Raw genomic sequence first — 23,649 nt, forward strand, 5'->3', positions numbered from 1 at the left:
CATTAGCAGAGGTTACTATAGCTTGATTATCTGGGCGTCACAAAGGTGAAATCTGAGAAGGTGTTATCTTCCTTTGCATCTGCATCGTCCATCACTATTCATCATGGTGGTATGTTGTGTTGCCAGGATCCTTGACACGGATGTTGGTAGAACCTTGATGAATATGGAAATGCTCAAGTTCTTGAGAGCACGCACAAGCGCTAGGTGTTTTCACCGGCACTAACTGGGATTGCTCCCAGTTTCCTCGGTTATGCTATAACTTTCAAACAGTGGATTCACTCTCTACTGTTGAGCTTCTCCCCAGTTACTAAAACCATTCCAGCATTTGCATTTTGTTCCCAGCTTGCACCATCATTGTGCCGTCCTACTATGGACTACCCTTCTCAGTAATTACTGATCAAGATCATCTTCAAGTGGTCTTACCATGAGTCCCATTCATTTCCGATGATATATAAAAAAATCATCCATTTCGTTGTCTTCAACAAGGTATTCCACATCGTCCATTCTAGCCCGAGTGTGTCGTTCTCCCGAACTCCGCCAGACGATTGTTGTGATTGCCTTAGGCTAGTATAAAGAGTTTCAATGATCTTAGGATCAAAAGTAATTCTTTTTGCCACTTAAGGAATAGTTCTACGAGTCACCTTCCCCAAGGTGCCCCGTTGTGGAATCGTGGGAATTATCTCCTCGCTACTTTGAAACCATGCACCGTCTTATTCAGCGTGGAATTGTGTTTATCAACTTGAATCTTCGTTCTCTGTTTCACTTCATCCCTCTCTCGATGTATGTGTTGAGTCTCAGCTCAAGAGATACTCAACGTCGCATTCCATGAGTTGATCGTGAGTTGCTCGATCTTTAAGGAGATCGATTTCTATAGAGTTTCCCTTGTCGTCGTCGTGTCGGATGAAGATCTCGAAAGCAAAGACGTCAACGTTAATTGAAGCAACGGATCAACATCTTCGCGAAGAGCAATTGGATCATGAACATCGTGTTAGCTTTGTGTCCCCTTTGTCTTCTTACCTCACGTCTTGAATCTCGGGACAAGATTCTTGTTTAGTCGGGGTGAGCTGTCCCAGCCCCAGATCAGCCCTTGTTTGACTTTGCTTGTTCCTCATGTCATCATGTTTAATTTTCAAAGAAACTTGAAATGGGGATGTTGAAACCCTAGCACCAAATGCATTCAACTAGGTTCAAATAAACAATATTTTCAATTAACCCAAAATGCCTTTGAAAATGTTCATGATTTTTGATAAAGGTGAAAACCTCTGCCAAAAATGATGCCAATATTTCTAGGTCATTTTTGGATTTTTGAATTAACTCATATTGTATTTGAATTGGGGCATTTAAATCCTATAAATATTTTAAATGCTCTAATAATTCTGAAACTAGTTGAGGGTTGTTGGAAATATTTTCAAAAGTGCCCACAATTATTTTCAGGATTTTACAGAATGAATTAGTATTTTTGCTAATCCAAAACAGAGAAAGAAAATAGAAGACAGAAACTAAAGACAGAAATAAAAGAGAGATACCTGGGCCTTACCTGCAGCCCAAGTGGCTAGGCCAGCCCACCACTGTGGCGGCCCAGCCCAGCTAGCCCCCCCCTGTCGTCTTCCTCCCTGGATAGAAGGACGAGCGCGTGCTCGCTGCACGCTGGCCACGCGGCGGCCACCTCCTGCTTACCTGCTCGCCGCTGGAGGCACCCGAGGGCGCCACGCACTCCCCTCAACCCCTCTCTCCTCTCCCTCACTCGCTGCTCTCTCTCCCGACCTCTCCCCCCTCCTCTGCTCCCTCTTCCTCTCTGCCCGAGCGGAGCTCGTCGCCGCCAATCGCCGTACCCATAGCCAGAGCCACCCCCTCGCCTCTCCGACGCATCCCCGAGCTCCGCGACGTCGTCCTCGACCCACTCACCGAGCCACGCCCCGCCAGAAGCCCCGCAGCGCCGTCCCCGAGCTCATCTTAAATATTCGGCCGCCGGCAACTTCATCGTCGATTTGCCGCCGTCTGTGCTTCCCCGACCTAGCTAGCTTGCTCGTCGGAACCGCGGTGAGCTCTACCACCGTTTCCCCCTGACCCCGTGGTCTATCCCTCACCGTAGACGTCGTCCCCATGAGCTCCGAAGCTCGCCGGCGCCGTGCTTCATCGCCGTCATGGCTACCGACGCCGTAGCCTGCGCCTGGGCGCGTCATCGTGCTCGGGTTGCTCCTAGGAGACGATCCCAACCACCAGCTGGTCCTGCCGCACACCGGAACATCAAACCCGTGCGTGTCCGAACTCCGGCCGCCGCCTTGGAGCTCGCCGTCGTCGGCTCCGGCCACCATAGGCCCGGCCGCCACCACCCGACGTGCGCCTGCAAGAGCTCTCCAATGAGCCCAAGAACGGCCTCGTCCGTGCCCTGTGGGCGTTTTCCGAGCCGCGCCGCCATCTCGGGCCTCGCCGGCGTCGAGTCGCCGGCGAGTTTGACCTCGTTTGACCCGGTTTGACCCCAGTTTGACTCCCCCTGAGTCACTGACGTGTGGGCCCATGCTCTTAACTAAACTAGATTAGTATTAGTTTAGCGCTAATTAATCTGGATTAGTTAGGTTAGTCACTGACAGGCAGGTCCCACGGGTCAGGTTTGACCCTGGCCAGCCCGTTGACTCGCTGACGCAGTGATGACGTCATGCTGACGCAGTATTGGTTTTCTGGATTTAAAATAATTCAGAAAATTCCAGAAAATAGTATAAACTTCTAAAAATCATATAAAATCAACCGTAGCTCAGAATGAAATAATTTATATATGAAAAATTATCAGAAAAATGCAATCTATCCATCTGTATCATTTTCATGCATGTAAAACTAAGTTATACCTGCTGTATAGGTGAAAACATGATAATGACATTATAAATGCTAAATATGGAGTTTGCATATGAACCCTTAGTTCATATGGACCTCATTTAAACTGTTGCTAGATGCATTAGTGTAAATCATAACATTCTTGACATGTCATGACCATGCATCATATTGTCGCATTGCATTGATTGTGTCCTTCTCTGTTTGCCGGTAACCGTCCCCTCTCAGTAGCCGATGCTCCGATGACGTGATCGATGACACCGATGAAGAACTATAATATCTTCAGAAGTGCCAGGCAAGCAAAACCCCCTTGTTCAATCCGATACAATCCCATTCTCTCGCTCCTGCTCTCTTCTACTGCATTAGGACAATCGATTCAACTGTTACATGCTGCGGTAGTTGAACCCCTTTTCCTCTGCATGACCTGTCATTGCCACAGTAAATAGATGAAACCCACTAGCATGAGTAGGAGTTGTTTGAGCCCTGATGTGCCTACTCATTCATGCTTGTTTGTCATGCCTGCTACTGCTTAGAGTTGAGTCGGGTCTGATTCGTCGGGGATGAATTGGAATGGTGATGAACATGTCCTACTATGTCTGAGCTAAGTGTGTGAACACGATTTGGTAAAGGTAGCGGTGAGAGGCCATGTAGGAGTACATGGTGGGTTGTCTCATTGAAGCCGTCCTCAGGAACTGAGCTCTGTGTTTGTGATCCATGATACAGTTACTACCACGCATTGGGCCCGAAACCAATGGACCCTCTCGGCTTCTTAATCACCCTTGTCCTCTGTCCAGGAGTTGCAAGTAGTTTTTGGTGTTTGTAGTATGCTGGAGGCCGTGGGCAGCGCTGACTGAAGGGGTGGGCTGTGATGCGGTAGGCACGTGTCACGGTGTACCGGGCGCCCGTTTGGTGTCACGGGAACCCTGCACACATCGTTCGGGGCCGTATGTGGAAACCTTGGCCGGACTCCCTGCGGATGGAACCTGAATAGGCGATAAAGCTGGACTAGAGACTTGAGTGTTTAGGTAGGCTGTGGCCGACACCCTCGCTGGGCTTCCGCTTGAAGGTTGCCGAGTACATGTCGTGTAAACGAGGGTAAGTGGTGAGAGCGTGTGTGTCGAAGTACACCCCTGCATTAATATGATCTATTCGAATAGCCGTGTCCGCGGTAAAGGACTTCTGGGTTGCCTATAACAGTTCATAGACAAGTGAAAGTGGATACTCTAAAATGCGCAACATAAGCGTGAGTGCTATGGATGGCGTTCTCGTAGGGAGACGGGAGCGGATCCATAGTGGAGTATTGATATGGTGAATATGTGGACTCGTGTGCGCCACCTCAAAAGAGTTACTTGCAGTTGTAGTTAGGATAGCCACCGAGTCAAAGCTGGCTTGCTGCAGTTAAACTCCACCACCCCCTTTGTTGATACCGATGCATATGTAGATAGTTCTGATGTAAGTCTTGCTGGGTACATTTGTACTCACGTTTGCTTATTTTATGTTTTGCAGAGAGACGTCAGTCTCGCTAGTAGTTCCGTGTGGACTTCGACGTTTAGCTTGATACCTCAGCTACGATCTTGTGCCCTCGGTAGGATCTAGTAAATAGTCAGGCTTCTCAGCCTTTTTCATTTGTAGATGTCTGTACTCAGACATGTTAAGCTTCCGCATATGCTTTGACTTGTATGCTCTGAATGTTGGGTCATGAGACCCATGTTTGTAATATCTGGCTCTTCGGGGCCTAATGAATAAATACTCTGAGTCGTAGAGTCTTGTTGTGATGCCATGTTATATTTGCACATATCGAGCATATTGTGTGTATGATTGAAATGCTTGGTATGTGTGGGATCCGACAACCTAGTTGTGTATCCTTGGTAGCCTCTCTTATGGGGAAATGTAGTCTTGTGCTCCATGAGCCATAGTAGTCCGCTACAGCCCGGTTCACCGGAGTCCTGCTAGCCCAGCACTACTGCTCCGGAACACTTGACTGGCCGGCATGTGATTCACTTCGTTCCTGTGTCTGTCCCTTCGGGGAAATGTCACGCGGTGACATCCGGAGTCCTGCCTAGCCTGCTACAGCCCGGGTTCCCGGAGTCCTGTTAGCCCAGTGCTACAGCCCGGATTCACACGCTGCTGACCGACATGCTCGATGTTGATTCATGTATGCCTGTCCCCGTAAGTTAGTGCCACTTTGGGTTCACGACTAGTCATGTCGGCCCGGGTTCTCTGTCATATGGATGCTAGCGACATTATCATATACGTGAGCCAAAAGGCGCAAACGGTCCCGGGCCATGGTAAGGCGACACCCGTGGGAATACCGTGCGTGAGGCCGCAAAGTGATATGAGGTGTTACAGGCTAGATCGGTATGACTTAGAATCGGGGTCCTAACAGCGTTGGTATCAGAGCCTGACTGCCTGTAGGATTACCAAGCCAAACTGGTCGAAGTTGTGTCTAGAAATGCTTTAGTTATATAAGGGAATTGATTGTGGGAGGGAAAGTAAGGCTCTTTTTACTCCTTTACCTTATGCCCTTCTGATCTGAGTCACCCTCTTCTCTTCTACGGGGATTAAGAACTAGGCTTCTCATCTTTCTATCAGGATCACGTGTTACTAATCCGTAGACTCATAGGATTGATGGATTTAAGCCTCAGTTCAGTTCCTACTACTTCCGTATGTTGACCATTGATCTCGGAAGTTTATATTGTGATGTTGAGTGGTTATGCCACCATTTTGTAGGATGTCTCAAATCCTTTGAGCATTTACAGCCGTTATGCTGTCCGAGTCATCCCAGGCTTCTAAATAATCTGATGCATTTGCAAATCCCTTCTTTCCGTTCTCGATGTTCCTTTGGGCCAGATTAACCACACTAATCGTCGAGTTGAGGTACTCTGCTGCCTTGACATATATGTTGGAGTTATTATTATGACCTTAGGTGTCTTAGAGGACTACTTAGTAATCTAGCAATGCTTTGCATTCCCAGTGTGCGGATTCTGGCCATTATTCTCGAAAGCATCCCGTGATGCCATCTAGTTAGTAGGCATTCTATTTCTGGGTTCTTGAGCCCAAGATTCACTCCACTTACCTCCTGTTGATAGTGTTTGCTCATTCCTTTAGGTTATTAGTAACCTTTGCATTAGTCCTCGAGGTCCGTGGTATTTCATTCTTCCAATACCATGAACCATCATGGCAGAAGTTCTTTTAACCAAAAGATCACAACCAGGGCGCTCTTGAGGAGTACTCCATTCATATTGTGACTCTGCCAGTCCTTCCTCCTCTGCATGGGTTATCCGGAAGAGATATGATGAATTTGTTCGACATACTAATCCATGCATCCACAACTCAGAAAAACATATGTTCCTTTGGGTTGACGCTCTTTAGTTATTTTCTGGCCCTCGTCTATCAAATGATAGTCAGGAGTAATTGTGCATCTGTGTTCTCGATGCCTACTATTTTTGTGGTCTGTCAAGCCATTATAATCCGGAATGACTAGGAGAAACAAACTCCAGTACCTCGTCCATCTCTGGGATTGGGTCAAAGTAGTTGTATTCCGCAGATCAAAATGCCAAACCAGTTTTTGTTCTGTTCTACCTTCGAGTATTACCCCCTTTATGTCGAGAATATCGTAGGAATTGCACCACCTCTTATGAATTCTTGAGGTAGTGATACTCCTCGCCATCATCACTCATTTCTTGGTCCCGTGTTGTTGCAACCGGAATGCCGACAAATGAACTATGATGTGTGAAATCAATACTCCTAGCAACTCCGTTGCTTGGTAGTTAAAGGACAATAATTTCATCCTTAGCGTGTTGGTTACTGAATCACATCCTAAGGTTGATCGTGCTACCTAGTCCTTACTTCCGGTGCACTTTTCGATCAATGAGTTAGGATAGTGTCAGTCCTTGCTTATTCGGTCATATCGTCTTGCCCTGAAAAGCAAGATTGTTCTCGAGCTTAGAGACATATCGGTGGTTCGTGATTTTCCAGATATCTTCACGGAAGTATCACTAGGTCGTCCCCTGACCGATATGTTGAGTTCGTGATCAAGTTGGTTTTCCAATAAGCCACTCTTTCTCCAAGAATCTGTGTTGGATACCCTTGAGCTAGTTGGTTAAGCTAGACAACAACTTGGAGAGCTGGAAGATAAAAGCTTGTCTAGCTTAGTTCATTTCCAAAGGGATATCCTTGTGTGTGTGTGTGTCGAAGAAAGGTAATATCTTCATCGATTGGTCCTTGTGATTAGTTGATGGGTCTATCATCTTGTCAAAACTTTGATTTGAACATGGGCTATCGTCAAATCAAATCAGAACCAACGATGTTCATAATGTTGTCTTACTCGTGGTGGATCCCTCGAGCATACACCATTATATCTTTTGGGTCTGACCAATGCTATCACTTGTTCACATAATTATGGAATTCCATCTCCATGGAAACCTGGATGAATTGTTGTTGAGCCCATCAGCAACACTGCTACCTTCTCCATGACTCGTGTTGAACATCCAGCTAGTATTGGAAACTTTATAAGCATTATCTTCGTGTTCCGTTCATGAAGCATATGTTGGATGAAAGAAGTGACTTACTCTAATTCATGTGCATTTGATGCAAATTGCCGCCGTGAATTCGAGAAAGTCTGTTTTGCTTCCTCTGGAATCATCCCAAGTCAGTCATGCATATGTGCGAAGTATACCGTGGTTTGGAGACTTGCAACCTTCATTCTATATGTATCCCTAGCACACCAAGCCACTAACTGACTTGTTTAAGGAGAAGGAGTTCCTTCATAAGAGCTAATCCGGACTTATGAAAGAACTTCGATATCCTCTTTGATGGTTCCCAACCAGAACTCGGTAGTGTTTCATTGTAAGACTACCATGTGGGCATGCTTGTCTGGGACAACGTGTTCACATGGTTGTAGCAGAACCAGCTCATGTTTTGGAGCTTACTACCATAGTCCATCCCCCGAGAATCTCGCAACATCATCTCGTCGGTTTGTGTTGCAAACTTTCTTTTCCAGACATGCTGTCTGAAATATCCTGTTACCATCCAGATCTGAATCTCAGGCAGATATGATGGATGGAACTTTTTCCAGGATCTATGATGTAGGTCCCGACAAGGTTGATGTTCTGGCCGACGCACCTAGCCGGAAGATATATTATTGTAGCTTCTTGATTAAGCTATTTGACCATCTTCTCCATGAGGATGTCGTATGATCTATTCTAAAAGTTGTTCCTTATGGATTCCTGCGCTCCCGAAGTCCGACCTACTACTTGATGTTCAAGATACCAAACCACATCTAATGGGTTACGCTAGTACATCAAGGAGAACATTAGAAGCGGAGTGCGAAATGTCTCTCGGTCGATCATCCAGATTTTGCTTCCTTGGCCTCGCTAAGGTGAAATCTGAGAAGGTGTTATCTTCCTTTGCATCTGCATCGTCCATCACTATTCATCATGGTGGTATGTTGTGTTGCCAGGATCCTTGACACGGATGTTGGTAGAACCTTGATGAATATGGAAATGCTCAAGTTCTTGAGAGCACGCACAAGCGCTAGGTGTTTTCACCGGCACTAACTGGGATTGCTCCCAGTTTCCTCGGTTATGCTATAACTTTCAAACAGTGGATTCACTCTCTACTGTTGAGCTTCTCCCCAGTTACTAAAACCATTCCAGCATTTGCATTTTGTTCCCAGCTTGCACCATCATTGTGCCGTCCTACTATGGACTACCCTTCTCAGTAATTACTGATCAAGATCATCTTCAAGTGGTCTTACCATGAGTCCCATTCATTTCCGATGATATATAAAAAAATCATCCATTTCGTTGTCTTCAACAAGGTATTCCACATCGTCCATTCTAGCCCGAGTGTGTCGTTCTCCCGAACTCCGCCAGACGATTGTTGTGATTGCCTTAGGCTAGTATAAAGAGTTTCAATGATCTTAGGATCAAAAGTAATTCTTTTTGCCACTTAAGGAATAGTTCTACGAGTCACCTTCCCCAAGGTGCCCCGTTGTGGAATCGTGGGAATTATCTCCTCGCTACTTTGAAACCATGCACCGTCTTATTCAGCGTGGAATTGTGTTTATCAACTTGAATCTTCGTTCTCTGTTTCACTTCATCCCTCTCTCGATGTATGTGTTGAGTCTCAGCTCAAGAGATACTCAACGTCGCATTCCATGAGTTGATCGTGAGTTGCTCGATCTTTAAGGAGATCGATTTCTATAGAGTTTCCCTTGTCGTCGTCGTGTCGGATGAAGATCTCGAAAGCAAAGACGTCAACGTTAATTGAAGCAACGGATCAACATCTTCGCGAAGAGCAATTGGATCATGAACATCGTGTTAGCTTTGTGTCCCCTTTGTCTTCTTACCTCACGTCTTGAATCTCGGGACGAGATTCATGTTTAGTCGGGGTGAGCTGTCACAGCCCCAGATCAGCCCTTGTTTGACTTTGCTTGTTCCTCATGTCATCATGTTTAATTTTCAAAGAAACTTGAAATGGGGATGTTGAAACCCTAGCACCAAATGCATTCAACTAGGTTCAAATAAACAATATTTTCAATTAACCCAAAATGCCTTTGAAAATGTTCATGATTTTTGATAAAGGTGAAAACCTCTGCCAAAAATGATGCCAATATTTCTAGGTCATTTTTGGACATTTGAATTAACTCATATTGTATTTGAATTGGGGCATTTAAATCCTATAAATATTTTAAATGCTCTAATAATTCTGAAACTAGTTGAGGGTTGTTGGAAATATTTTCAAAAGTGCCCACAATTATTTTCAGGATTTTACAGAATGAATTAGTATTTTTGCTAATCCAAAACAGAGAAAGAAAATAGAAGACAGAAACTAAAGACAGAAATAAAAGAGAGATACCTGGGCCTTACCTGCAGCCCAAGTGGCTAGGCCAGCCCACCACTGTGGCGGCCCAGCCCAGCTAGCCCCCCCCCCCCTGTCGTCTTCCTCCCTGGATAGAAGGACGAGCGCGTGCTCGCCGCACGCTGGCCACGCGCCGGCCACCTCCTGCTTACCTGCTCGCCGCTGGAGGCACCCGAGGGCGCCACGCACTCCCCTCAACCCCTCTCTCCTCTCCCTCACTCGCTGCTCTCTCTCCCGACCTCTTCCCCCTCCTCTGCTCCCTCTTCCTCTCTGCCCGAGCGGAGCTCGTCGCCGCCAATCGCCGTACCCATAGCCAGAGCCACCCCCTCGCCTCTCCGACGCATCCCCGAGCTCCGCGACGTCGTCCTCGACCCACTCACCGAGCCACGCCCCGCCAGAAGCCCCGCAGCGCCGTCCCCGAGCTCATCTTAAATATTCGGCCGCCGGCAACTTCATCGTCGATTTGCCGCCGTCTGTGCTTCCCCGACCTAGCTAGCTTGCTCGTCGGAACCGCGGTGAGCTCTACCACCGTTTCCCCTGACCCCGTGGTCTATCCCTCACCGTAGACGTCGTCCCCATGAGCTCTGAAGCTCGCCGGCGCCGTGCTTCATCGCCGTCATGGCTACCGACGCCGTAGCCTGCGCCTGGGCGCGTCATCGTGCTCGGGTTGCTCCTAGGAGACGATCCCAACCACCAGCTGGTCCTGCCGCGCACCGGAACATCAAACCCGTGCGTGTCCGAACTCCGGCCGCCGCCTTGGAGCTCGCCGTCGTCGGCTCCGGCCACCATAGGCCCGGCCGCCACCACCACCCGACGTGCGCCTGCAAGAGCTCTCCAATGAGCCCAAGAACGGCCTCGTCCGTGCCCTGTGGGCGTTTTCCGAGCCGCGCCGCCGTCTCGGGCCTCGCCGGCGTCGAGTCGCCGGCGAGTTTGACCTCATTTGACCCGGTTTGACCCCAGTTTGACTCCCCCTGAGTCACTGACGTGTGGGCCCATGCTCTTAACTAAACTAGATTAGTATTAGTTTAGCGTAATTAATCTGGATTAGTTAGGTTAGTCACTGACAGGCAGGTCCCACGGGTCAGGTTTGACCCTGGCCAGCCCGTTGACTGATGCAGTGATGACGTCATGCTGACGCAGTATTGGTTTTCTGGATTTAAAATAATTCAGAAAATTCCAGAAAATAGTATAAACTTCTAAAAATCATATAAAATCAACCGTAGCTCAGAATGAAATAATGTATATATGAACAATTATCAGAAAAATGCAATCTATCCATCTGTATCATTTTCATGCATGTAAAACTAAGTTATACCTGCTGTATAGGTGAAAACATGATAATGACATTATAAATGCTAAATATGGAGTTTGCATATGAACCCTTAGTTCATATGGACCTCATTTAAACTGTTGCTAGATGCATTAGTGTAAATCATAACATTCTTGACATGTCATGACCATGCATCATATTATTGCATTGCATTGATTGTGTCCTTCTCTGTTTGCCGGTAACCGTCCCCTCTCAGTAGCCGATGCTCCGATGACGTGATCGATGACACCGATGAAGAACTATAATATCTTCAGAAGTGCCAGGCAAGCGAAACCCCCTTGTTCAATCCGATACAATACCATTCTCTTGCTCCTGCTCTCTTCTACTGCATTAGGACAATCGATTCAACTGTTACATGCTGCGGTAGTTGAACCCCTTTTCCTCTGCATGACCTGTCATTGCCACAGTAAATAGATGAAACCCACTAGCATGAGTAGGAGTTGTTTGAGCCCTGATGTGCCTACTCATTCATGCTTGTTTGTCATGCCTGCTACTGCTTAGAGTTGAGTCGGGTCTGATTCGTCGGGGATGAATTGGAATGGTGATGAACACGTCCTACTGTGTCTGAGCTAAGTGTGTGAACATGATTTGGTAAAGGTAGCGGTGAGAGGCCATGTAGGAGTACATGGTGGGTTGTCTCATTGAAGCCGTCCTCAGGAACTGAGTTCTGTGTTTGTGGTCCATGATACAGTTACTACCACGCATTGGGCCCGAAACCAATGGACCCTCTCGGCTTCTTAATCACCCTTGTCCTCTGTCCAGGAGTTGCAAGTAGTTTCTGGTGTTTGTAGTATGCTGGAGGCCGTGGGTTGCGCTGACCGAAGGGGTGGGCTGTGATGCGGTAGGCACGTGGCACGGTGTACCGGGCGTCCGTTTGGTGTCACGGGAACCCTGCACACATCGTTCGGGGCCGTATGTGGAAACCTCGGCCGGACTCCCTGCGGATGGAACCTGAATAGGCGATAAACCTGGACTAGAGACTTGAGTGTTTAGGTAGGCTGTGGCCGACACCCTCGCTGGGCTTCCGCTTGAAGGTTGCCGAGTACATGTCGTGTAAACGACGGTAAGTGGTGAGAGCGTGTGTGTCGAAGTACACCCCTGCAGGGTTAATATGATCTATTCGAATAGCCGTGTCCGCGGTAAAGGACTTCTGGGTTGCCTATAACAGTTCATAGACAAGTGAAAGTGGATACTCTAAAATGCGCAAGATAAGCGTGAGTGCTATGGATGGCGTTCTCGTAGGGAGACGGGAGCGGATCCATAGTGGAGTATTGATATGGTGAATATGTGGACTCGTGTGCGCCACCTCAAAAGAGTTACTTGCAGTCGTAGTTAGGATAGCCACCGAGTCAAAGCTGGCTTGCTGCAGTTAAACTCCACCACCCCCTTTGTTGATACCGATGCGTATGTAGATAGTTCTGATGTAAGTCTTGCTGGGTACATTTGTACTCACGTTTGCTTATTTTATGTTTTGCAGAGAGACGTCAGTCTCGCTAGTAGTTTCGTGTGGACTTCGACGTTTAGCTTGATACCTCAGCTACGATCTTGTGCCCTCGGTAGGATCTAGTAAATAGTCAGGCTTCTCAGCCTTTTTCATTTGTAGATGTCTGTACTCAGACATGTTAAGCTTCCGCATATGCTTTGACTTGTATGCTATGAATGTTGGGTCATGAGACCCATGTTTGTAATATCTGGCTCTTCGGGGCCTAATGAATAAATACTCTGAGTCGTAGAGTCTTGTTGTGATGCCATGTTGTATTTGCACATATCGAGCATATTGTGTGTATGATTGAAATGCTTGGTATGTGTGGGATCCGACAACCTAGTTGTGTATCCTTGGTAGCCTCTCTTATGGGGAAATGTAGTCTTGTGCTCCATGAGCCATAGTAGTCCGCTACAGCCCGGTTCACCGGAGTCCTGCTAGCCCAGCACTACTGCTCCGGAACACTTGACTGGCCGGCATGTGATTCACTTCGTTCCTGTGTCTGTCCCTTCGGGGAAATGTCACGCGGTGACATCCGGAGTCCTGCCTAGCCTGCTACAGCCCGGGTTCCCGGAGTCCTGTTAGCCCAGTGCTACAGCCCGGATCCACACGCTGCTGACCGACATGCTCGATGTTGATTCATGTATGCCTGTCCCCGTAAGTTAGTGCCACTTTGGGTTCACGACTAGTCATGTCGGCCCGGGTTCTCTGTCATATGGATGCTAGCGACATTATCATATACGTGAGCCAAAAGGCGCAAACGGTCCCGGGCCATGGTAAGGCGACACCCGTGGGAATACCGTGCGTGAGGCCGCAAAGTGATATGAGGTGTTACAGGCTAGATCGGTGTGACTTAGAATTGGGGTCCTGACAGTGCGCTCATCGAGTTCATCCGTGAGAATAGGGACATTTTTGCATGGAAACCTTCTGACATGCCAGGTGTACCTAGAGAACTCGCTGAGCACACTCTCAATATTGATCCGAAATTTAAGCCGGTCAGGCAATTCCTTCGGCGGTTTAATGAGTAGAGGCGGAAAGCCATTGGTGAGGAGGTGGCCCGGCTCTTTGCAGCCGGGTTTATTGTCGAGGTCTTTCATCCAGAATGGTTAGCTAACCCGGTGCTCGTGCTCAAGAAGAATGGCACCTGGCGGATGTGTGTGGACTAAACGGACTTAAACAAGGCGTGTCCGGCTGATCCTTTTGCTCTCCCCCGTATTGATCAAATCATTGATGCTACGGCGGGTTGTGAACGCTTAAGTTTCTTGGATGCTTATTCTGGATACCATCAGATTAAAATGGCAGTTAAGGACCAGGAGAAGACGGTGTTCATCACTCCCTTTGGAGCCTTCTGTTATGTGTCTATGCCTTTTGGACTCAAGAGTGCACAGGCGACTTACCAGCGTTGTGTGCAAAATTGTCTTCATAACCAGATTGGGCGCAATGTTCACGCCTATGTGGATGATATCATGGTTAAGTCCAGGGAGAAGGAGACCCTGGTAGATGACCTTAGAGAAACCTTTGATAATCTCCGGGTTTACAAGATGATGCTTAACCCGGCCAAGTGTGTTTTTGGTGTTCCTGCAGGCAAGCTCTTGGGTTTCCTGGTTTCCAACAAAGGCATTGAAGCTAACCCGGAAAAGATAAAGGCAATCACCTCTCTGGCTAAGCCGGCGTGCATCAACGACGTCCAGCGTGTAGCAGGCCGCATCGCTGCTTTGAGCCGGTTTATAAGCCGTTTGGGTGAAATGGCCATGCCACTGTACCAGTTGATGAAGAAAACTGATGACTTTGTCTGGAATGATGCTGCTAATACTGCTTTTGAGGATTTGAAGAGACAGCTGGCTGAGCCCCCAGTCCTTGCTGCTCCGGTTGACAAGGAGCCCTTATTACTGTATGTAGCTGCTAACACACGAGCCGTCAGTGTGGCTGTGGTGGTGGAGCGCAAGGAAGAGGGTAAGGAGTATCCGGTTCAGCGGCCGGTTTATTACGTCAGTGAAGTGCTCATCGAGTCCAAACAGCGGTATCCGCATTGGCAGAAGCTTGTTTATGGTGTGTTCATGGCAAGCCGGAAGCTTAAGCATTATTTCCAAGGTCACCCCATCACTGTGGTTAGTTCTGCTCCCCTTGGAGATATCATCCAAAACAGAGAAGCCACAGGAAGAGTGGCTAAGTGGGCTATAGAGCTCGGGCATCATGGTCTGAAATACGTACCGTGCACTGCTGTTAAATCTCAAGCTTTGGTGGATTTAATAAACGATTGGACAGAGCTACAAGTGCCCGAAGAAAAGCCGGATAATACATATTGGACTGTTCACTTCGATGGGTCCAGGCAATTGGAGGGCTCGGGGGCTGGAGTTGTATTGGCTTCCCCTAAAGGTGACAAGTTTCATTATGTGCTACGGTTGATGTTTCCTTGCACTAACAATGCGGCTGAGTACGAGGCCTTGCTCCATGGTCTTCGGGTGGCTAAGGAGATGAGCTTGAGCCGGGTAAGGTGCTTCGGCGACTCAGACTTAGTGGCTCAACAAGTATCAGGCAAGTGAGATTCCAAGGACCCTCTCATGGCGGCTTATCGCCGTGAAGTTGATGCCATTGCTAGACATTTTCAGGATTACCAAGTAGAGCATATCGATCGCAGGAAGAACGAGGCGGCTGATGCACTAAGCCGGCTGGGCTCTCAGCGAAAGCCGGTGCCGCCTAATACTTTCTTGGACGTCTTGCATAACCCTTCTGTTAAGTTACCTACAAAGGAAGACTTGGCTATCCCTGACCCGGAAGCACAGTTGGTGGCGGCTCTCCACATCACCCCAGACTGGACAGTACCATACTTGGCTTACATGACCCGGGAAGAGTTGCCTGAGGATGAAACTTTGGCCAGACAGATAACCCGGCGGTCTAAGTCAATGATAATTATCAATGGTGAGCTACATCGCCGCAGTGTCACTGGAACTTTCCAGCGTTGTGTTTCCCCTGAGGAAGGCCAAGATATTTTGCATGAGATTCACGAGGGGGATTGTGGCCATCATGCCGGCTCAAAATCTCTTGTGGCCAAGGCTTTTCGTCATGGTTTTTATTGGCTGACGGCTCATGCTGATGCGGAGGACTTGGTCAGTAAATGTGATGGTTGCCAAAGGTTCTCGCGACGGGCTCATGTGCCGGCTCAGGAGCTGAGGATGATTCCAATTACTTGGCCATTTGCGGTCTGGGGGCTTGATATGGTTGGGCCTTTTAAAAGGTCCAAGGATAAGAAGACCCACCTTTTGGTGGCAGTTGACAAGTTCTCAAAGTGGGTTGAGGCAGAGCCAGTTAGCAAGTGTGACGCGGCCACGGCGGTTCAGTTCATGAAAAGGGTGATATTTCTCTTCGGCTTTCCACACAACATTATAACTGACAATGGTACCAATCTGTCTAAGGGCGCCATGGAGGAGTTTTGTCAACGAGAGCATATTCGACTTGATGTTTCATCAGTGGCTCATCCTCAATCCAATGGTCAAGCTGAGAGAGCTAATCAGGACATCTTGAAGGGCATTAAGCCCCGGCGTTTGGTCCCTTTGCAACGGACGCCAGGTTGTTGGGTGGAGGAGTTACCCTCCGTGCTATGGAGCATCAATACTACTCCTAACAGGTCTACGGGTTACACGCCTTTCTTCATGGTTTATGGAGCGGAAGCAGTCCTACCCAGTGACATCCGTCATGACTCGCCTCGAGTGGCGGCTTATGTTGAGGCGGATAATGAACAGGCGCGCCAAGATGCTCTTGACTTGTTGGACGAACAGCGTGACGTGGCAGCAGCTCGCTCAGCGATTTACCAACAAGACCTGCGCCGTTATCACAGTCGCCGGTTTATCACAGTCTTCCAGGAAGGTGATCTGGTGCTCCGGCTCATCCAAGATCAAACAGATGCACACAAGCTATCCCCGCCTTGGGAAGGGCCCTTTGTGGTCAGCAAGAACTTGCACAACGGGTCATACTACCTTATTGACGTTCGGGAGCATAAAGATTCACGCAAGTCGGAGGAAGAGACCCGTCGGCCGTGGAACATAGCTCAGCTTCGGCCTTATTACACTTGAGCCACCGGCTCTCATAATGTACATACCTCTATAGCCATGTATATATTATGTTAAATAATAAAACAGGACCTCTGTCCTTTTCTCCTCCAAAGGTAAACGTGTTATTTTTATTACAACATCACATGGTCACTTGGAGGTAGATCCGGCTTATGATCGTATTCGAATCTAGCCATAAACAATATAATCACCTGGGGGCTTCCTGTTCAAACATAGGTCGTATTCGAACCAAAGAGAACATAGCTGTCGATACCCACTTGATTGGCAAAGTGCCGAGCTCATTGGGGAGTTTTCTTTGATCATACTTGAATCATAGTTCAACCCCCTTTGGGAACCGACGTGGATCGTATTCGAATCAGCGTCGTTAAACAACTCTTAAGGTCATTTGGGGGCTTCCTGTTCAAACATGGGTCGTATTTGAACCAAAGAGAACATAGCTGTCGGTACCCTCTTGATTGGCATCGCCAAAGCCACTGGGGGCTATATGGTTGCATTCGAATCTTCGCTTAACCCCTTTGGGACGGTTCTCTGGTCGTATTCGAACCGGAAGCCCCTAAGTTTTGATCTTCTGACTTATAAAAAGTTCTGTTGGTTACATCAACAGTGTGCAAGGGCGGCCTTTTCCTTTGCCGACTTAGTTTTGATTCACAATGTTGATAACATATAGTAAGTATTCTTGATGCTGGTAAACCGGAGTTGAGATCTTCACCTCATTATTCGGGTTACATAAGCCGGAACTATACCTGAAGACTTGTAAGTATGCTATTATGGTTACATCAAAGATGTAATTGAGGGCCAGTCTTTGGTGATTTTTTTAATTCATATTCCGGGTTATATATGTAAGGTCTATGGTTCTCAGTGCGGTAAGACGCCCAGAGACTTGTGACTTGTTTTTCTATGAAGGATGGTTAAAGACAGCTATTCGAGCTTAAGGACAACAAATGATCAATTATGACCCGGAGGAATATAAGGAAGCAACTTCAATGGAGCTAAGCATTCAACATGTGCACGATGGCACGACAAGGTTAACATGTTGGTCCTACTCTATTACAAGACTCCCCGAGTCCAAAAGGTGAGGCATTGTTTTAAAGGCGTAACCATGGGCCGCCTAAGAGTCAAGATGCTTGCTGGGTCGAAGCTTCCGGCTCATCCCTCTCCGCTCCTCCGGCTGTTCCCATGACCTGGAAGGTTGACGATTTCCAGTCAATACCGCTCAAAGCTTCAAATTGCGCCTCCTCGTCAATTAACCCGGCCGGGTCAACTTCTGGGGCGAAGGTATGCTTACGAGTCGGAGGGATCAAGCTGATTGCTTCGTAGCGTGGAGTGGGGATCCTCTGATTCTCCGAGTCATAGCCCGGCTGATACTTGGTGAGGTCGGTGTCATTCCCAATCGAGGTAGCCACCGGGCGCACACTCTTCACGCAGGCAGCAAAGTCTTTTTGATCAAAGGGAGTGCCGTCTTCCTTCAGACTGGGGTATCCAAGCGCGATCTCCGCCGGGTCTAGCTCCGGGAGGAAAGCCTTGGCCCGGCTCAGAGCAGCTATGGCTCCGGCTCTTGCAGAGGCCCGTCGTAGCTCTTGGAAACGCTGAGGAAGAACGGCAAGCCGCCGAAGTACATCCGCCAGTTGAGTCGGAACCTCATTGGACAGGGCCACAACGGCCAAGGCGCGCTGTGACCCGGTGTAGAGTTGCTCCACCAAGGTGTACACGGCCTTCAGCTTGGTCAGCACATTCTGATTGAGGTTGGCGCTTCTGGGACCTGTTTAACAAAGTACGGTAAGCCGCTAGCAATGATGGGGCTTATGAGACATAAAGAATGTAAACTTGTTGAAAGCCTGCAGAATGACTTACCGAAGATTGCGGCGACCATCTGTGACACATGGCGTTTTAAGCCGGAGAGTTCGGCGGTTCTCTCCGTCAGAGCCGCCTTCGCCTGTTCGGCCCGGCTGACCAGAGCAGTTTTCTCCTCGGCCCAAGTCTTTCTTTCGGTTTCAAACTTCTTCTTCAGCTTCTCTTGTGCAGCAACACTGAACTCAAATTTAGCATTGGCCTTCCGGGTCTCAGTTTCCTGAGTCTTCAGGCGGTTCTTCAGTTCAGAGATCTCAGCTTCAAATTTCTTGCAAGCAGCCTGTACAAATTCCGGGTTATAGTATGAGTAATTATTATACAACATTAAAGTCCCAAGCACTTTCCAAGCAAAGACACTTGGCACTTGGGGGCTAATGCATGTTGAAAGGTTCTATTTACAAATTGCCGGTTCATGAAAGTAAGCCGGAAGTTAAGTCTACAACATATTCTATCATCAGTTGTAGACTTGGGGGCTAGCATGGGGAGAATCTCTATGGAGTAAGCAAGAGAGCGGTACCTCAGATTTTTGTTGTATTTGCTTTACCATGTCAATCTCTAAGTCCCGGATGTTGTGCACTTGACCAATGTAACTTGAGACGATGTCTCCAATGCTCAAATTCGCATAGTCTGTGATCTCCAGCCTGGCCCTGCGGCACTCCAACAGTTCTTCTTTGGCGGAGCATTTGGCCAGCGCAGTGGGTCTCCCCGGCTCGACAAACTCTGTCCGGGTGATTACGACGTCCGGGTCATCGGCCGGCTGAGCTGGGCTGGGGATCTCCGGGTTAGCGGAAGTCTCTATGACTGGCTCGTCGATTGGAGCGGTGGCTTCAGGAGCAGAGGCAGATGGCGGTTCTTGAGCTAAAGTTTCCGGTTCAGTCAGGACCGGCTCTTCGACCGGTTTATTCTTCTTCGCCCTCTTGCTGAGCTTTGCCTGGGCACTGAAAGGACAAAAGGTTAGTACATAAGCATGAGTAAGGATAAGCACAACACAAGATGATCATCATTACCCGGGTGCGGTCTTGAAAGCCGGCAGGTTAGATTGCATAGATTCACCAGAGGAAGGTGAAGTTTCCTGATAATTTGAATCAGAAGAATTGAGCGGTTGACGAGTAATACCCGCCAAAGGATGAAAAGGATATAAGTTGGAGATAACCTCGGTCCGGCGCTCCCTTGATGCTTCAGGTAAGCCGGAGGAGAGGTCTGCGTCCTTGTTGGTCCGGGTGTGCCGCCGGCTCTCATGAATCTGTTGCTTCAAAAGAAATTGAGGATCTTGATAAGCTAAAGGATGTGAAAATCTTACTTTCCGGGTTACTCTTCGGACTTTCAGCCTTGGCAAGGGCTCCGAGTCGGAGGAAAGTGTCGTTACCTCTTCAATCACCGGGTTACTTGCTCCGGTGTTATCCTGCTGATGATCAGTATCGATAAGGCGGATAGGAATAAACAAGAAACAAAAGAAGAGCCTACAGATTCAGGGGTTACCTCTGACTCGGAGCTGTCACTTAGCTGAAGCAGCTCTGAGGCAGTAGGCCTGCTTCCCTTCTTGCGGGGAGCGGCTCTCCTGGCGGCTTTCTTAGCCTTCCTGGCTTTTTTGGCCGCCTCATGGTCATATTTGACCTTCCAGAACTTGTCATTAGCCTGAAACATACAACAAGGATTTCTTAAAGTTCAGATGAAAACTATTAAAAGGAAAACCAAGGTGTTCAGGTCACTGGCTTACCGCCGGAGCCGGGTTAGCTTGGCATAAGGGGTTTAAGCCGGTTCTCCCACAGTCGGCTAAGCTCTCATTCAGGAGAGACTTGGTCATGTCGTCCACGACGTCCTCAGGAAGATCGTTGGGACTGTGCCGCAGAGGGTCATCCTTCCGGCCCGTGTAAGCACACATTAAGCCGGGGCGGCGGCTCAAGGGGATCACCCGCCAAGAGATCCAAACCCGGACCAGATCAATGCCGTTGAGGCCGTTTCCCAGGAGAGCCTTGATCTTATTGATGGTGGGGATCAGAGGTTGACGCTCAGCTTGAGATAGTTTGTCTGGCAGAGGGTGATTTGGCTCCAGACGCAGGGCATGAAAGCCGGGCAGAGGGCTCTCGTCAGCCGGAGAAGTGTCCTGGCAGTAGAACCACGTCTGGTTCCAGTCCATTAGATGGCTTGGTGGTTCAGCGTAAGGAAAAAGGCAATCTCTCCGTCGTTGAATGGAGATTCCGCCCAGTTCCAAGCTAGGCCCGTTGGCGCACTCATTCTGGCGATTCAGATAGAACAACTCCCTAAAAAGCAGCAGGCTGGGCTCTTCTCCAAGATAGACTTCGCGGAATACTTGAAAATTGCAGATATTCGACACGGAATTGGGTCCTATTTCTTGCGGCCGCAGATCAAAGAAGTTCAGAACCTCTCTAAAGAATTTTGAGCCGGGTGGTGCGAAGCCCCGGCTCATGTGATCAGCAAATATCACCACCTCACCATCTCTTGGTTGAGGTCTTTCCTCCGACGGGTCAGGGGCACGATAAGACATGATCTCCTTCTTGGGCAAGTAACCCGTCTTCACGAAATCAGCTAAAGTATCGTCGGTGACATTGGATCTCATCCAGTTGCACGTGATGGGTGCCTTGGGAGCTTTGGGTGGCATTGTGAAAGATGAAGCCTATGACAAAAGGGAAATGTCCGGTTCAATTATAAGCCGGAAGACATCTACAGTTTAATACACAAATGGCGGCTTATGAAGGGGCCTAATGGTATATGGCTAAGTGCATCGGGTTATCTAAGCCGCTGAGGGCATCATGAGTAATTAAAATTGTCTACAGTTTTATCATAAATGAAGCGGAAATTTTACAGCGCGTGGCCTCTTTTAACCCGGAGATATGAGCCGCCATATCTAAACAGAGGCAATTTTTGACTAAGTGCGGCGCAAACAAGTTTCATAGATCACATTAGTTATTCTGGATCAAACGATCGACTGGAAGGGGAAAATTTCTAGACCTAGAACTGACACAGAGGAAGTTCACAGGTTCGAACGGAGCCTCTATGCAATGAAAAAGGATCTATGTACATTTGGAACGGGTGCGAAACAGCTACCGCAGCAGTTCTATACTGTCTAAAGATCAAGAAGGGGTATTAAGAGTGGAATCTATCAAGTGTTCATGACGAACGGCGACGAACACCGACGAACTCGAAGGTCGCTAATGCGGATCTGAGGAGCAGGGAGGAGAAGGCTTACAGATGCGGAGTTACTGCGGAGGTTCATCGCGTTTCTCTGGTCACGTCAGGTTGATGCAGCGGCCTAAGTTGGTGAAGACGAGGAAACCCGCGGCGGCGGCGGCGGAGCTCGGGCGGCAGCACAGTGGCGAGAGGAGGAAGAAGATGGAGGCGACGAGTAACTGGAGGCTCGTGGGCCGGGCTATTTATAAGGCGAGGCTCATAAGTGGGCGCGAGAAACGAGGAGGCCACGGCGTGATTATCTCGCCACGAAAGCGCCTCGATTTTTGGGATAACCATTAAAGATAAGATCCGTTGGAGTATAACAGAATAAAAAAATGGACTTAATGGAAGATGACGTCACGGCGGGTTACCAGGACTCCAGAAGATGACGTCACGGCGGGTTATAACCTTCGCACGACCATAAGCCGGAAGATTTTTTCTCTCAAAAGAATTGAAGATTGACATGAACCGGTTCAAATCAATCTGGGGCCTAATGTTGAGGATATAACCATTAGAGTCACCCGCCCAGGAGGGGCCGGGTTACTCATAATGGTCATCACGCGAAGCCCAGTACCGAGCTTGAAGACGGCGGGTCAATAATGGGCTTAAGACCCGAAGATGGCTTAAGGCCCGTAGTGATAACCGCCATTATGGTGGAACTTGTAGTGTAAGACAAGAATAGTTGAGAGTCTGGCTCGGACACTCTTATGAGCCGGCCGGGACTCTGAGAGCCGCTGGGCGTCAACCTCTCTATATAAAGGGGCGACCCGGCGGCGGTTTAGGGACAAGTAAGATCTCGACGAGAGCCAGGCATAGCGATCAAGCTCCCTGGTCATCGAAACCCTAATCAATACCACCTCAACTGGACGTAGGTTTTTACCTTCATCGTAAGGGGCCGAACCAGTATAACCCTCGTATTCCTTGTCCCGTTTAACCCCTTTAAGCTTCCTAGCTGCGATGGCTCCACGACTAAGTCCTAGCACGAGGACATCTGCCGTGACAATTCCACGACACGCGGGTATCTTGGAATCGTTTCGATGGTTTTGTGACGAGAACATTGTTCTTGGTGCCTCCTGACATTTAGGGGTTGTGGCAGTGTCCCGGGGAGTTGAGCTCCGAGGTGTTGTCGTCACAATTTTATCGTTGCAATTCTGGAATACCTGAGTTTCGCCGACATCGAAATCTCTTTTATGCAGTTGTTGGAGAGATCACCTCGACGCCACCCAGTACTGGGGCGGGAGTTCGGGAGTATTGCCATAACTCGTATAACGGATGCTTTTCGAAGGTTGAGGTACATGATTTTCGAAGGTTTCTTGGTTATGTGTTGACGGATGGATACAGCTGGATCTAGGGATTGCTAGTTTGGGTGATATATTTTGTGTCCCCTGTATCCCCAACACCAGATTGCATAACCAGAAAGTTTCGGGAGTTTATAAGTGGGAATTCAAGTAGCCTTAGGATATCTTTCCGACAGACGCATGATATGAGATTTGGGTTCGACGTCTAGTGGTCCGCCTGTACACGGTTGGTTTTACAGTGGTCTCGTAGTGTCTTAAAGAGTCCTTGGCTATGCCGACTCGGGGACGCTTCGTATGTCATGTGCACAGCCTTGTACATGATGGTGCTATATGATCGAGCCCGTGTGGGCCCCACCACGAAAACTTCGGACGAAATCTCTATCATATGTTTGTTCCGGCTTATTCTGCAAGCCAATACTTTGTTTTGTTTTCAATTGTGGTATTCGAGTTGCTTCGAAGGCATATGTTGATTCCATATCTTTTTCAAGTGGCTTCTTAACTTATGGAAGTGTGATGATTTACTATGGAATTCATTCGTTCATCCTCGTTCGAATGTTTATTGTGAAGACTATATATTGCAATTTCTCTCCGTTGATTCTACTTATTTATTTGTCTATCAAGATGCTAACGGATGTCACCCTCTTGAGGATGGCTCCGCCAACGCGTCAGAATCTGGATCGGAATGAAGGGAGTCAAGCGAACCCTCCACCACCACCTCCGCCTCCGGAGGCATGGCAAGCTATC

Source organism: Aegilops tauschii, chromosome 2 (genome assembly GCF_002575655.3).
Source record: "Aegilops tauschii subsp. strangulata cultivar AL8/78 chromosome 2, Aet v6.0, whole genome shotgun sequence".
NCBI lineage: Eukaryota > Viridiplantae > Streptophyta > Magnoliopsida > Poales > Poaceae > Aegilops > Aegilops tauschii.